This window comes from Colletes gigas, unplaced genomic scaffold, assembly GCF_013123115.1.
Source record: "Colletes gigas isolate AHSC1104 unplaced genomic scaffold, ASM1312311v1 Colletes_gigas_Sc00012, whole genome shotgun sequence".
Classification (NCBI taxonomy): domain Eukaryota; kingdom Metazoa; phylum Arthropoda; class Insecta; order Hymenoptera; family Colletidae; genus Colletes; species Colletes gigas.
Window position 1 is genome coordinate 8,096,162 of NW_025106641.1, and position 15,255 is coordinate 8,111,416.

The 15,255-nt window shown below is 39.5% G+C and overlaps 1 protein-coding gene across 6 annotated transcripts in view; it reads right to left on the reverse strand.

Annotated features, from left to right (window-relative positions):
• LOC122399109 overlaps positions 1–15,255 on the reverse strand; it is a 605,244-nt gene that overhangs the window by 347,827 nt on the left and 242,162 nt on the right. The window contains exon 1 of one of the 6 annotated variants that reach the window (XM_043399527.1): positions 12,145–12,170. The exons of the other annotated variants lie outside the window; for them this stretch is intronic. The gene's annotated coding sequence lies outside the window, so the exon portion shown is untranslated. Of the gene's footprint in view, positions 1–12,144; positions 12,171–15,255 lie in introns of those variants that run through there. 6 annotated transcript variants of the gene reach the window in all.

Below are 15,255 nucleotides of genomic sequence, written 5' to 3' on the forward strand. Positions count from 1 at the left end.
ATATTAGGTACTTTAAATTAAACTTACTAATTCTTCCCCATTTTAAAATATAAAAAATAAAAGATGATGTAGATGATAGAGAAGAATATAAAAAGTTTGTGTTTATTATGTGTTTGAAATGTACGAAATATATGATTTAGAGTTGTCGTATGACTTCACGAAATAAAATTAGACGAGAATACAAATAGTCGAGAACAATAATAGATACGTGACGCATAGCTTAATTTTGTTTACTGTTTATGAATGACAGTTCTAAAGATATATAAAATATATAGAGTTATTTAAATTCGAATCTGTTATATATTAATTTTAACCTACCATAGACATACCAAGTCTTCCAAAACGCAGTCGATTTTTCACCACTAAACTTCCCGAGAATATCGAAGACTAAAATTCTAAAAAATCTCAAGATTCAAGGCCTCGTGTATATAAAATTGAGTTTATGGAATCGAGAATCTTCTGAAAAATTAAGCACACGTTTTGTCAGGCTAAATCCACCGAACAAATTGACACGTTCTAAAAAAAAGTAGCGTGCCAAATTATTATTAGCAGTGAATGCCCGAGAAGAATGGGCTACTGTAGCTCAGTTGAAAATACAAATTATTCAAACTCTAAAAAGGACTGTGACTCAGAAACTAGGTCAGATACGATATCTTCGTATTATATTACATATCTCTCCGTTAAAGCCACATATATTGCAACCATACGCTTCATAAAACACTCATAGAGAGCATAGATCTTTTCTATCTTAAAGCCAATATTATTAATCGATTTTAATCTTCCCATTGAAGAGTATCTAATCTCTCATCTCTCATATTTGTTTAAACTTGTTAAAGCTACTTTGCGTAAAAAAAATCTTCACCGTCCCTGATTACTGACAAAAATCATAAAAGAATTTCACTCATTGGCTCAAGAAACCGGAAACGCTCCCTCAAAGTTCGTCGAAGTCTCTGTCGAGAGTTTTCGTTACATCGACGCCAACGAAAAGAATCGAGTGCGTTAAAAGTATGATGGGTGATTGATGGCCGACCGATTGTCAGTGGAAACGAGCGCACGCAGCCCCAGCGATAATTCACAGACTTACTCCCGCTCCGAGACACTCTCGACGCCCGTTTAGGGGTGTTAAAAATAGGGAACGACGAAGATTAGACGACCCGAGAGTTGTCAGACACTGTCGGCATCGAGTAACAAGAGGGCACCGAGAAGACCAAGATAAAAAAGTCTTCCTCGTGTTTCCTGCATCCTTCCAGGCCCCCTCTTGACAGCGTCAACGACGTTTTTTAACGCATAATTAAGCAGCCCCGCGTCATTCGTCACGGACGTTTTACCGGATTTCAGCTCGAACTTACCGTTCGAAGGAACGGTTGAATTTTTCCCAAGGTGTACCACAGAGGAATGGAAATCCAGTCCTGAATAATTCCTGTTGTTGGGAGAGGAGACACGGAGGACGAGATTCACGGTTGTAGACATTGCTGGTAGAAAGAGAGACCAGTCTCGGAAGGAACAGTGTTGTGTCGGACGTTTTAGTCAGACTTCGGAGGCCTGTGACTAACAAGGAAAGTTCCCAACCTGACCCCCTCCGGTATTAACCTAGTTTTGCAGCACGGTAGATCACAGGTCTTTGTGGCTATGGGACCTGATAGTGGTAGGAGGATTATAGTAGCCCTTTCTGGGTCTAACAACTGCCGGAGTAGATTTTTCTTGCATCGCTTCGACTACTTCCGGCGGTATATAACGTAGATATTGGATTGAAATCGCGTTAAAATGAAAAAACCAAAGTTCCAACTGATATTCATCTGCTATGTCTATCGATCTCGCGAGGAGGTACCAATATCGTTCGAAAATTTAATTACGAATATTTACTTTCAGTCGTAGCGCTTGATTCCTGATTTTTTGATCTTTCTTTCATCTCATAATATGTTTCATTCGTGATTTATCCTTATGGACGACTAGTATATCCTTTTGAATTGTATATCAGTTTTCCTGGCGGACGGGTCAAATAATCTAGGATAATAAACACGCCTGTTTGCGAGTCGGTTCAATATTTACTGCGGAACGATGAGTCAGAAAATACGCGCGCACGAGAGATCCAAGCTGAACGGAATAGGAACAGAGAAACGCGACGTCAAACCGGATATCGACTTAGACGGCGATTAAGATCGTCGTGGAATTTGATCCATTTCATTGGGCGAGACTCTGAGTGATCGATGGGCTCGCAAGGTTATCGCGAATCGATACTTCAATGTCCTCGAAGGTACAGAGTAGACGTAGGTCATAGTGACGAGAATAACCTTGAGTATACTATGGTCAGAAGGATCAAAGTATCACCTATTTAACGCTCCATTGAGGAAATAAAAGAATGAAAGAAATTTTCAAAATTAAATGGCTGAATGTGCAGCAGGGTTATTAGATGAATCTAAACACAATTTATTCGCGCGATTATATTTAGAAGAACCTTGAAATCGTTTTGCTTGAACTTGGGAATTTCTGCGATACCAGCGATCGTTTATTTTTTATTGTTATTACGGGAAAGTTTCTGAGAACTTTTTTACGAAACTTTTCCTTGTTAACAATTTCCAGTGGGAGAAGTATATGCAGCGGAGCGGCCTATTTATCTTGGTACGCACACGACCGTGCGTACGAACGAACAGTAACATGTGAATTAGGACTGACTGGCATGAAACAGACAGTAGAAATGTTATGCATTAGTCAGCCAGAGCTGTAATTGCGTCACGCGTATAGATAAACTTCCCACATTTCAAGGTGTAAGAATTCGTACGGAAGACTCGGTTGTTTTTCACGAGGGAAGAAATATTTCTGGAATTGTTTACCACAATATCCGGTGTTTAAATCGATAGAATGAAATATTTGTTAAACAATCGCGAAGCTTAACGTAACTACCTCCAAAAAAAAAGCGAATAAAGTACACAATTTACGGTACTTTATTTCACTCGATGCTGGATTAACGCACTCGATTTCGTAATTATGGGGTTTTGCAATAGGAAATTACACTATTATTAACTTTTACGACAGGCTGATTCAACCGAGGATGACTAAACGTTGGATATAGCGAGAGATATAAATATATTAGAATAAAATGACGAAACCTAAACAGATCCAATGAACAAGTTATGACAAGACTGATTGTTTTATTACGAGGCCACTCTTGAATTTATGAACGATACAACTGATCTTTTTTACAGATTCATTCGGTCAAATATTTTAGTGAATTTGTAAAAGGTTGATAAATATGAAACTTAGTGTACAAATTGGCAACACTTTTCACTGCTGTCGTAAAAATTCTCCTCTTAACACCAACTTTATAAGAAACTATTTACGCAATTTTCAAACGACCATAACTCCTACAATAATGAATATATTTCAATGAAATTTTTTTCTAAGATAGTGATCATTGGTATCTACAAAATAGTATTAAACAACTTTTCTGTAGGGCGTCAAACAAAATGACTAAAAATGAAAAACGAATTTCTAAGAAAAATCGACAGGGGATAGCTGCTGAAATTTTTGGGCGAAAAAGAAAAATTTCAAATCGTTCCAAAAAAATTATTTTCAGTTGTGGGGGTCAATTATAACCATTTTTGGTGAATACACATACCTCGGAAATCTTACATACTTTCGAGAAAAAAATTCTTTACCGAAAATACAGTGTCTGACCATGAATGACGATTCCCCTGAAATTTGGCGAAATTGAAAAATTTCAAATCGTTCTGGAAAAATTATTTTCGGTTGCGGGGGTTAATTAGAATCATTTTTGGTGAATAGACATACCACCGAAATTCTGCGCATTTTTGAGAAAAAAATTCAGTACGGACGGAAGTTTAAATCTTAATAACTGTATAACGAAGCCTCCATCAAGAAATGGGTATTCTTGATTTTCGTCCCATTACAATTTTTCCCAGGGGTGCCTGTAGACCCTGTATCTTCGAATTAGGAATAAAGATCGAATATTGTTGTTTAATTCAATCATACAACCCATGGCCCTACAATTCCAATAATCTCAAATTGAACCCAAGCGTTGTCACGGTCGATTAATATAATAATTTCGTGCAAATGAAACCTGTGTTTAAGTTTCGTAAAAATTGTTGGCTGGTCATGGTGCGTGCAATCTCGATCGAAACGGGCATCAGGCGCGGCCGACACGCTTGCCCGATGGAAGCACGCGGCCGACGAACAATGAATGACGAAAGACGAGAACTGAACGCGCGAGAAGCATTCTCGAAACGACGCTGTTGCCCAGACGCGCGTATTGTCATGCTAATAGCGGCCGTATAGAGTCATCGATCATCGCTGCTTTGCCTAGCACGCCTCCGTTCGAGTTCCTCCGCCTCCTTCGTTGCTCTTTTTACTCTCTTCATTGTCCTTTCAAACATTTTCCTACCCCGGTCTCCCTTTGTCCGGACATTTTGCCCGGCGGTGTTTCCTTAATAACGTAACCCGACGCACACACGGACGGGCGGCTTTTAAGCACCGCGTAATCACGCAGTCGTTTCAGCGACGTCCTCCGCGGCGCACGAGACTCCCAGACACGTGGGTTGTTAACGTCAGAGCTTCGAAAAAAAGAACACGGAGAGGGAAGATCAGAGGCGAAGATTCAATTTCGAATTAGCCGGCGTACGCTTTTCCCTTGCGGAATACAACGATTCGTAAAATGATGATTTCGTGTAGCTGAGAGGAGATTATTTTAACACTTTGACTCCCACGTCATCCATATATGGACGACATTAATTTTCAAGTTGAAATGTTACAGAAAATAAGTACTATGACAAGTTTTGAGTTAGGTAGTTTACAATTGTCTGAAATCAAAGTTTCGGTCTCACAAACAATTTTACGGATTTAGTATTAGGACTCATTACTGTAGGAGTTAATTTCTGCGTCAGGATTTTATAAATTTTTATATTTCGAGATTATATATATTACTCAATGATTCGTTTGATTTTTCTAGTTTGTAATATACCCAGATTTATCTGTCCTTCTTTGGTGACGAAAGAGTTACCAGATGTCTGCAACGAATAATAGGAATAATGAATGATAGATCGAAAAACAAGAGGAAACTACTGGTCGAGTGTAAGCTAGCTGATGCTGGACGAAAAGCAAAACAGTTTCGAAAGAACGTATACTTTGAAAGGAGATTTATGTTTCCAAGAAACGCTCCGAGATATCATATCAAGTAACATTTTCGAATGCTTATTTCGAAGAGCTTATTCGAATGCCAGAATCTGTTCGCTAATGGACAGCTTTCAAAGTTTACAACCCGAAAAGGATATATTTCCGGACGCGTGTTTATATGACCCGTTTTCATCCTTACGGTCAGTAGAATACTCGCCTGAAGTTTGCTCATTTATAGTTAGTTGCGCAAGTTTACAAACATCCGTCTAACGTACTATGAAAAGCCAACGTCAGAATCGTACGTTACAGGATTATTTACGTTCATAACAGCGAGGGAACATAATATTTGTATTAATATACAGCGTGTCTCGCGAATTCTTTAAACTCGAGCATCTTCAGAACTATTCACGATACCAAAAAGTGCGATTAGTTTGTTCATAAACGAACACGTACAGGTCAGTAATGTTTTTTTAAACAGAATCATTTGCTGACAGTGTAAACGTTAAACAATAATGATGTCAAATTCGAATTTCTCGCGGTAATTTGTTCCCAAAAATACGTGATCCAGAAAATGACTCATTTTATCAGTCGACAAACCAGAACCTGGCTTTAGGCAGAGCCTGGAAGCGTTCCTGGGCGTAAATTGCCACGGGCGGTCTTGATTTGTCGTTTAACACACCACCAATTTCTTGGCAAATTTTGCGGCCGCGCGGCGGGTACGTATAGCTCGTACGTCATGTTTTTTCCGTTTCCTCGAGGGCCGTGGGTTCCCACGACGAGCGACAACGGGCGTTGCTCGCGAATTTATTTCCACGCGACGCGACTCGACCGACGGAAAAACGGAAACAGCCAGGCAGAAGGGAAACGCGAGACGACGAATAGGAAACTGGTTGCCATTGTCGGCCATAATGCGTCCCCGATGCTCAGCGAAACAACAATTACGCGTGTTCGATAATCCCAAACTTCCCCCACGGTGCAATTAAACATCCGTTAAGAATTTATTCGAATGCATAATATATTTATTTCGTTGCTCGAGCATACGAGGCAGACTGTTAGAAACGCTGGCTGTGCTTTTTGGGTGAAATTAAAGATACTTTCTTTTAAAGATAATTTTAGAAATTCGAGTTTCCTCTTCGAAAAAAGTGGTAAATAATTATATTTAAGATCATATTGAATTGGATAAAATAGTTATAGTATAGGAAAAACGGAAAATTGGAACGCGTAACATTGACGATCGGAATAGAACGACCGAAATGATCCATGACTCGTGTCGCAACGACCAGTTAAAGACTCCCCCAGCGGTGGATCTTCGAAATCCCGTGTGTTTGCTTCAGTGCGTGTCACAGTACGCGGAAATTTCATTAGGCGTCACGGTGACGCGCAGAATGAAATTTCTGCTAATAATTGTCGGACGAAAATGTTCTACAAAGTCCTTAAATTCCTGCCAGGGGCACGATAATGCCGTGTAATTAAATAACGAAATTTTCCGCGTTCCGGTCCGCTTTACTACGAAATTCCGTCAATAATCATTCGTTGATCGAAACAACAAATTCCCCCGGCGAGTACGAGCCGTACGGATTAATTCGCGCGACCGTGCAAAGAACACAATGAGCGAGAAAAAAAATGAAATAAAAAAATAAAAGAAAACAAATGATCGATTGAAACGCTCCCCCGTTCGGATATTAATTTTTCAGCGACGTACACGCTCGACGATAATACCGACGCTTAATTAAATTAAGTATCTCCTGTGTGGAATTATTCGCTCGGAATGGAAAAGTAGTCGGGAAATTCGCTCGGAATCGTGACACACAAGCGCACTGTCAAACGAGACGCATACATCGCGCAACGTCAAACGCACCGGGGAATATGGCGAATTTTCAACGGGGTTCGCGATGGAACTGTGCATAAATTTAAATCACCAAAAAGAAAATGTTCGAAAACGTTCGGGAAATAAAGATCGTATCGTTTCGGGGAAGTCTGTAAATTAAAAGATCGTTTGGAAATATTCATCTGTTTATTCATCTGTAGCTTAGTTTCAATCCTAACAGTCTCTCATCAGTTTATCTCAATCGTTTTAAAGAGCAATTTGGGTTGCTCAGAGTTTCAATATGAAACGATGCAATGCAATTGCATTTGATATATTTTATAGATATTTGCATCAGGACCAAAAATACACATTTTATAATTGCAGAACCAATTTTGCAAGGTATAAATTTGAATTCTATAAATCGTCGATTTTCGAACGAGTAATCGTAAGAATTACGTGAAACGTATGAGAGAATCGAAAGGACGAGGGTCGTAAAAAATTTTGCAGACGTCGCAGTGGACGCGCGTTGAACTTCGTTTCGCGGAAAACGCAACGACCATCGTAAACGTCCATGCCAATGGTGGCTCAGTTTTCGAGAGACTACTATGACGCACCCCGCGCGTCATTCGTCGAAACGACGAAACGGTTCCACACCTGCTCGGTCTATAACTCGAAGACGTTCGTTTACATTCCAACGTCCCTACGAGAGCAATATTTTTACAAAGTCTAGAACATGCGCCCCGGCGTATCTCACTGGCATGTTGCAGACTTCGCGCGTCTATAAATCTATTAATAAAACGACAGAGATTCGTTAATTGAATGGAGCGGAGCGCGAACGAAGTCTTCATTATATTCGAAAATATGGAATCGTCTCGCTGAAAATTGCAACGGATGCTTCGAAATGATAGGCGTTTGCCAGTGGAGAGTCGCGAGACCCTCGTTTTACTCCATCTTTTAATGCACAGACTAGTAAATATTGAAATATTTTTATATCTTGAATTGACTGCAGACAAATTGAAAAAGAAACTTTGTTTTCAAGACGATTGGAAACTATAATCCTATCTAGATTTATTTTATTTATCCTGAGAATTCATTTATTTAGCTCCCTCGTGCTTGTTTTCCCGTATGTAAAATAAAGAATCGTCGCTATAGCTGACGCGTTAATGGTTAAAAGTAGAAAAGGTGGATTGTCGTTTTGTTTTGGAGCGTCGATCTTTCCAGGGAAGAGACGACCGAAAATTGGTCGATTGCCGTGATTCGTGTCGATCAGCCGCGTTTAACGTCGCGCGTAAATCGTGAAAATGGAGCGATCCGTGGTTCCACGGCTGGCGAAACTTGAACGAGGTCAAGAAGAGGCAGTAACGTCGTCAGTGCTCGCCACGTATCCTCGTGATAACTGCGCGATAGAATGTTCTCTTAAATTTCCCAGGTGGATCCGAGTGTACTTGCTTTCGTGACGTCTTTATACGGTTTCCAACGAATACCCGTGCGCCTTGTGTCGGCCCATTCAGCCATTCCGCGAGAAGCTACGTCCTTCGAGAATAAGCGAATATCGAGGATGTCGCGGGAAAGTGGCTGCCTCGTCGCACGGAATGTCATTTTTCATACGTGGAGCGTCGCGCGTTAGATTTTCCTGCAGTACTTCGCGGCTGGGAAAAAGAAACGTTTTCCGCGGGAAAAATGAAACGACGTCGTGATTGCGGTACCATCGCGTTTCAACGTTTAATTCCGATGCAAAACGAGAGCAACCCCCGCAGAAGCTAGTTCGAGACGATGTGCTTCCAACGGAACCGATCGTCCGCGTTAGAAATAGATCGAAAACGGACGATCCGATCTTTTTTAACGAGAAACCTCATTCTCGAGAAAATCGAAGACCATATAACTCCTCTTAATTCAATTTTCATTTCACCACCTTTTCGTTTAAAAAGTTTCGTTTCTCGCGATGGATTACTGAAAATAACACAGAGTCGAAACGAATGTTAATTCTTGATTTCGATTTATAATTTACAAGCGTTAATTATCGAATTGTTTAAATAACTTCTCGACAAAATCCAGCGTCCAGGGAACGACGTCCGCTCCGGCCGAGCCGCGTCATTAATCACTCGTTGCGAAATCAGAAATCCGTATCAACGGCGAAACTTCACAACTTCGCCGATTAATCCCGATCAACCATTCGTGCGAATGAAATAAAACGAACAGAAAAAAAAAATGAAGCATGGTCATCGAAAGCTCTGTACAGATTCTGCGTGAAAACGAATAATGGAATTTGGAAATTTTTGAAAATAAATACAACGTGCACTCGGATTTCGTACTGTGCACTTTTCTTTTAAATAAATCGATTCTTTTTATCCTTTCGATAGCTCGATCTTCGTGTTAAAATTGTATTCACCACAGTCGAAATTTTGTACGAATCTTCAAATACTGATCAGTACTGGTCGAATATCCAAGTAGTTGAATTTAATAAACTTTGCTACCGAACTCCTGGTACGTTTATTTTCTTGTGTCTATTACAAGGGCTGCGCAAGAGTAACCCATAACCAGCTAACAGATCCACCTAATTGTGAAACATGCCAACCCAACTCGTGGTTGAGCATACTGATTGAATGCTGGAAGTATGAGGAACAGAGGTCCATTCTCAGACCGATCCCAAGCATGCAGGAATTACTAACCACACCGAGGAGTTACGAGAGGGTCACTGAATTCCTCAGAAGTATTAAATTATTAAATAAGCTCCAGCAGGGCTGGGAATAATCGTCGAAGGCTGTCGGCGGTAAATACATAAGATACACATACCAGCAACTAATTATGCATTAGTAATTTACATTTTAAAAAGTAAAGAAAATAAGTTCTTCAGTGATCGTAATAAAACTGACACTTACTATATCGTTTCAATATTATATCCTAGAAAACAGCCCTAATAATATATTCAGTCACTCTCACTCGTATTCGTACATTATAATGAGGATTCACTATAAATGAAAAGAAACTTGTTCCTTATTACTTGAGTTGTCTTTGAACGTTGTATACGAACAAATTAGAAACAGAACTTGTGCAGAACTGCAGCTGCATTACCGCTTACATACGTATTATTAATTTGTTATGATGTTTATATTATTATATCTTCTCTGTCATTAAAAAAAAAGACAAAAAATACTAACAAGTTTCTTTTCATTTATAGTACCATTACAGTACACGAGTACGAGTGGGAGGGAACTGTACATACCATAAATTAAAAATTTACACATCGTCCAGCTTTCTCAAACTACTACAAGGAATAAAAAGCGAAAAATAATAAGAGGTCGTCGAAATTAAACGAATGAAGAGCAAAAAAAAAAAACAGTAAAAAATAGGGAAACGAATGCTCGGCGTAACACGCATTATCGATCCCGTGGCGACTCTCGTTTGTCGCTCGCGTCACGCCTCGTTATTAGTTTCGACGGTATCCAGAGACGCGTCCGGGGTGGCAGTTCGCGGCCGGTTAACGGCGGCAAAAAGCACGGCGTGACACTCGTGGCAAAACGAAAACAAAAATGCCCGGACAAGAAGAAGAAAAATAATGAAGCGTGTCGAGTACGCGGGGAAGCAGAAGCGAAGCGTTCGCGCGAGGGGCGGGAGAAGAGGGGGACGAGAGTGGTGACTCCCGGTGGTATTTATATAGAGGCTGGAGTGTCGCCAAAATGCTAGAACCGACCCTATCTATCGTCAAAAACACGGCACACCTCTTCCCCCACTCCTCTGCCCTACCTCTCTCGATCCTTCACGCGTCTCTTATCCGACGTTCCTCCGCCCCCAGCCTCCTCCCCTGCGCCGAACGAAGAAGGAGGCGACAGCCAAGAGCGCTCGACACCATCCACACCCATAGCCGAGATATCCAGACGGCAGTTTTCGCGGGATTCTCGTCTCGAACCACTCTAGCAGCTTTATTTGTCAACCACTTTCTGTCCGTGGAACTCGCCAGTCGAAATTAAAGACCTCCGCCGGGCGTTGACGAAGGTCATCCTGCATCTCTTAATATCGTTGCTGACATCCGCCATGAGCGCCTACCGCATCTCTGTGCTACTTTGTACGAGCACCCGTGATTCACTCAATAAAACGAACGGCCGACAACCAACGCCTAATTGATGGTACCCGATTTTAACGAAACTTGGCACACGGATCATGCTACGAGCAATATCGGACTCGCGCTTCTTTTTATCGATAGATAGATTACGTCCAACCGGTTAAAACTGTTCTTAAAAAGAAAATTAATAAGTCATAACTGTTCAATTTTTATATGTTTCTGTTAAAATAATGGAAAGCAAAATATACCATATTTGAGAAACGATATTCTGCCAAAGGAGGATAAATTGTATAGAAAACGGAAAAATTGCAGAAAGCTGATTTAATCTTGTTTCGTAACTATAAAACCGGAATAACGGGGTATTCTTATGAACGATTCAATCTACGTGCAATATCACGTATTTTCACATTACTAAATATAAAGGACACCAGATACGATGTACTTCTCTTCATCGATGGATATTTATGTCCGAAAGATTGAAAAATTTCAAAAATTAATAATACCACACGTTTAATATGAATAATAGCCGAATAAAAATTCGTAACAAGCACCGAACACGTTCTGTGCTACTTTGTAGAAGGCAAACGTAATTCGCTGATTAAAACAAATGGCCGACAAGGAACGCCTAATTGATGATCTCCGATTTTAATGAAACTTGGCACACAGGCGAACCCGTTGCAAAATATTGCACGCATATTTCTTTTCGTTGGATTGATATTTACGTTCGAGGGGTGGAAATTGTTTTCAATTTCGCGGATTAAATACCTGTTAAGTTAAATGTTTGGGAAATTAATGGAGATAGAAGAACACGGTGAATGCGAAAAATGTTTGATTTGTGATCAAAAGGAGCTAAATAAAAATTTTACTCGTTCACGCTGTAGATAAAGTCTATTCAAATCTCTGAAGATAATTTTCATTCCTCGAAATATAGTATTTCTGGAGTATTCGTGATTCTATATGTGATCCTACCTATTTTTGAATATTTTTAAATAGAATACACGATTTTGTATCAATTTTTAGTTCTTGGGACCCAAACAGAAAAGTCAGAACTACGCAGAAGATTCATAAATTACTAAATACAAGAAGCTATTTATCTCTATATTAAATAAGTATCGAAAACTTATAAGCAATAAATTATTATGATAAATACCTGTGGTGGCAACGTTCTTAGAAAATTAGTTACGAATTCGCAAACGATTCTCGTGACTTACCTGAAACAAAAAGGAAAAATCAAATTAGCAACGAAGAATAACACAATAAGAATTGTGTAAAAGCAAATTAGACGATACGAATAGGGATCGATGGTCGTAATAAAACTTCTACGCGCGAGTCACCTAACCCAGACCTGTTCGAATAATTACATCGTGTTAAGAAAATAAAGGAAGCTGTAAAACAAGATTTATGGATGTATGTGTGTTGGAAACATCGGCTCGAATCGTAGTTTTATTAGTGGAGGAGAAAATTCAAGAGTATTCGACTTATATTTAGCTAAAATCTTTCCTCAGTATTATCTACAGTATTTTGTAGCATAAATGAATTTCAATAATTGCATTTTCTTTCTAACGAGCTTCACTCGCGAATGATTGGACGATCCAGGTTCGAAATCCCGTAATACGTCGTAAAACGAATGCAAAGACGTAATCGCGATCGGGCACCGGCATCCCGTATCTTAAAATATCGCGTTTACGACGCGCAATTTATAAAGGTTCGCATAAAAAATCCTCAAACACTCGTGAAATCACGTAGGGGATACTTAGGCGGGCATCAACGCGATTCACGGTATTGGTACTTTAATAAATATCCGTGGTAAAATCTGAAATATCGAACGCGAACCGTATTAAGTTACAGGCTGCGTGCTAAATATAACAGAGCCAGGAAGCTGAGTTTCTCACATAGTTCAATGTTTCCATGGCGCTTGATTTAGTGCGGCCTGTCCCACTAAAACACGCTGAAACATACTTTCGTCGCGTATTTCCCCCCCTCCTGTACCGAGGGAAGAGTAAACAAGCAGAAATTGTCAAAGTTTTACGACAGAGGCATTAAGCAATGAAACGCAAGAGCAACGTTTCTGGTTACCGATCGCGGTGCCTCGTAAATCCACCGGGCGGACTCGTATCAAAAGGCAGCACCCGGGGGCCTTCAAAGAAAAGTCTTTAGAGGGTTATTTTTAGAGGGAAAGAATATCGGGGAATCCGTTCGTGGCATTCCGACCGTAAGGATCTACACGATGCACCAGATATCCACCGTTGACCACGAGGATTTCGAGGCAATGACGATTCCATCGGACGGCTCTCCCCATCCGGTTATCGAGAAAGGTTTTAAAGGCGAACGACCCCGAACGACGATCGGCGTAGTCAACATCCGCCGATTTTATCGGCCCCTTCGCGTTTCCTTGATAATCCGCGCCGGCGTTGCCCGAGGCGATCCGTTCGCTCTCTGATTTTTAGACGTCTCTGCTCCCCGATACGAAAACGCCGGGAAGAGCTCGCGAGATCGATCGAAAAGAGATACGTTTCGCTTTCCAATTCCCCGCGCAGAAACAACAAGCTCGATACGCCGTCGAATCCGAGCCGATCCTTGCAGGCGAAGGCGAAATTTTCAAGCGCGACGCACGATATTGTTTACGGGGGAGAGGACGAATTTTCGTTACTCGATCCGCGTCTATTTCTTTGTTACGTTTCCTTGGTCTACGAGTGGCTCAAGAGTTTCAAATTCCTCCAACGCAACCTTCTTTTCAAATTTGAATTTTACGTCGCACACGGTGTGCAAGAACATTCGAAACGCAGACAAAATTAAGCAAAATTGTAATGAATATTGTTTATACGAGTTGCTATATCATGAGTTAATAGTTCAAGGTACAAGGAATCGTAAAAATTAACGAGGAAACCAAAGTACAAGCTTGTTGAATCATAGTTTTATGTCAACTTTTATTGATTCAAATGATTTGGAAGGTAATGAGAATTTATTGAGTCTGCCTTTAATGTGTACACTTTGGAACACTTTTTTATCACACTTTGTCATACTATTAGTATGTATTAAAAAATATGTGTATATGTAAATGTAAATATACTTTATACATTAAACAATACCTGTTCTAGATAGTTATAGTTTGAGCAAATAAACTATGAATATTATAGCTTTAGTTATTCAATATACTGTTTGCTTCTCAATTGTATTATATTGTGCAATAATATCTCATTAGTAACAAATTTAAAAATTCATTATTTCGTATTGAAAATACTTTTTATTGGTGAACGGTTAATTCAAACATTAATTTGACATTAGATTTGTAATGTACTAATTTTCGTACAAATCAAAGATCGATTATTTTGTCTACGTTTTGGCCATTTTTGCACTATTATATTACTTGGTATGGATTTGTTTAATTCAGGAATTTTCTCGAGTGATTTTATAGTGTATTTTTTTCTCGAACAAAGAATAAGTCCTGCTTTATATTGCAATTTTGAGATGATCTCGTTTATTAAAATAGGAAAAGGAGTGGAAACATTACGATTAATTCCAAAGAACAAATAACAGTATTGCTTTTAAATTTTCTTTAAATTTTGTCAAATAATTAATAGCCTCTTATCTAAATAAATACTCGAATAGCACCGAAGAAATCAGGGAATGTTTAACAGCCCAACCCAAAATTAGAAACATTTTTTTTCGAGTACCACTACGAGGAACAAATGTTCACTACTCGATTTCGATTGTATAACCGAAACAGAATCTCAACGTTGCTGGTTTATTTACACAGGAAGTGTAAACACTCTACTAGAAGAGCTACTACAATCGCAAAACTTAAAAATATCCTAAGCGTTCGAGTATTATTGTAACGCGGAAACTAGTTTAACTGAGAATCTGCGATAAAACACAATTATAACGAGACTGGTTGTATTTTTGTTATTTATAATAAATACTCGAACGCAATACGGGGCAGCTAGGGGAATATTTTAATGAATCGCGAAGATATGAATCAACAGAATCAAAGATAGTGTTGTCCAAATATCAAAGTGAACAATTGTACCTATTTATCTCTCAGCTTTCAACGCAATCTCGTCGTATATTCTACAATACTTTCTCAGAATACCAATCATAGTTATCAAAGTTTTATCAATTCCACAGACCTCTCATTTTCGAAAGTTTCAATCTTCGAAATTCATTATTACCCCTGAAGTCTCGTTTCGACACACAATATCGAGTCAAACTCGTATCATGAATCAAACAAAAATACAACGAGCGACACTTACAATAAAATTAC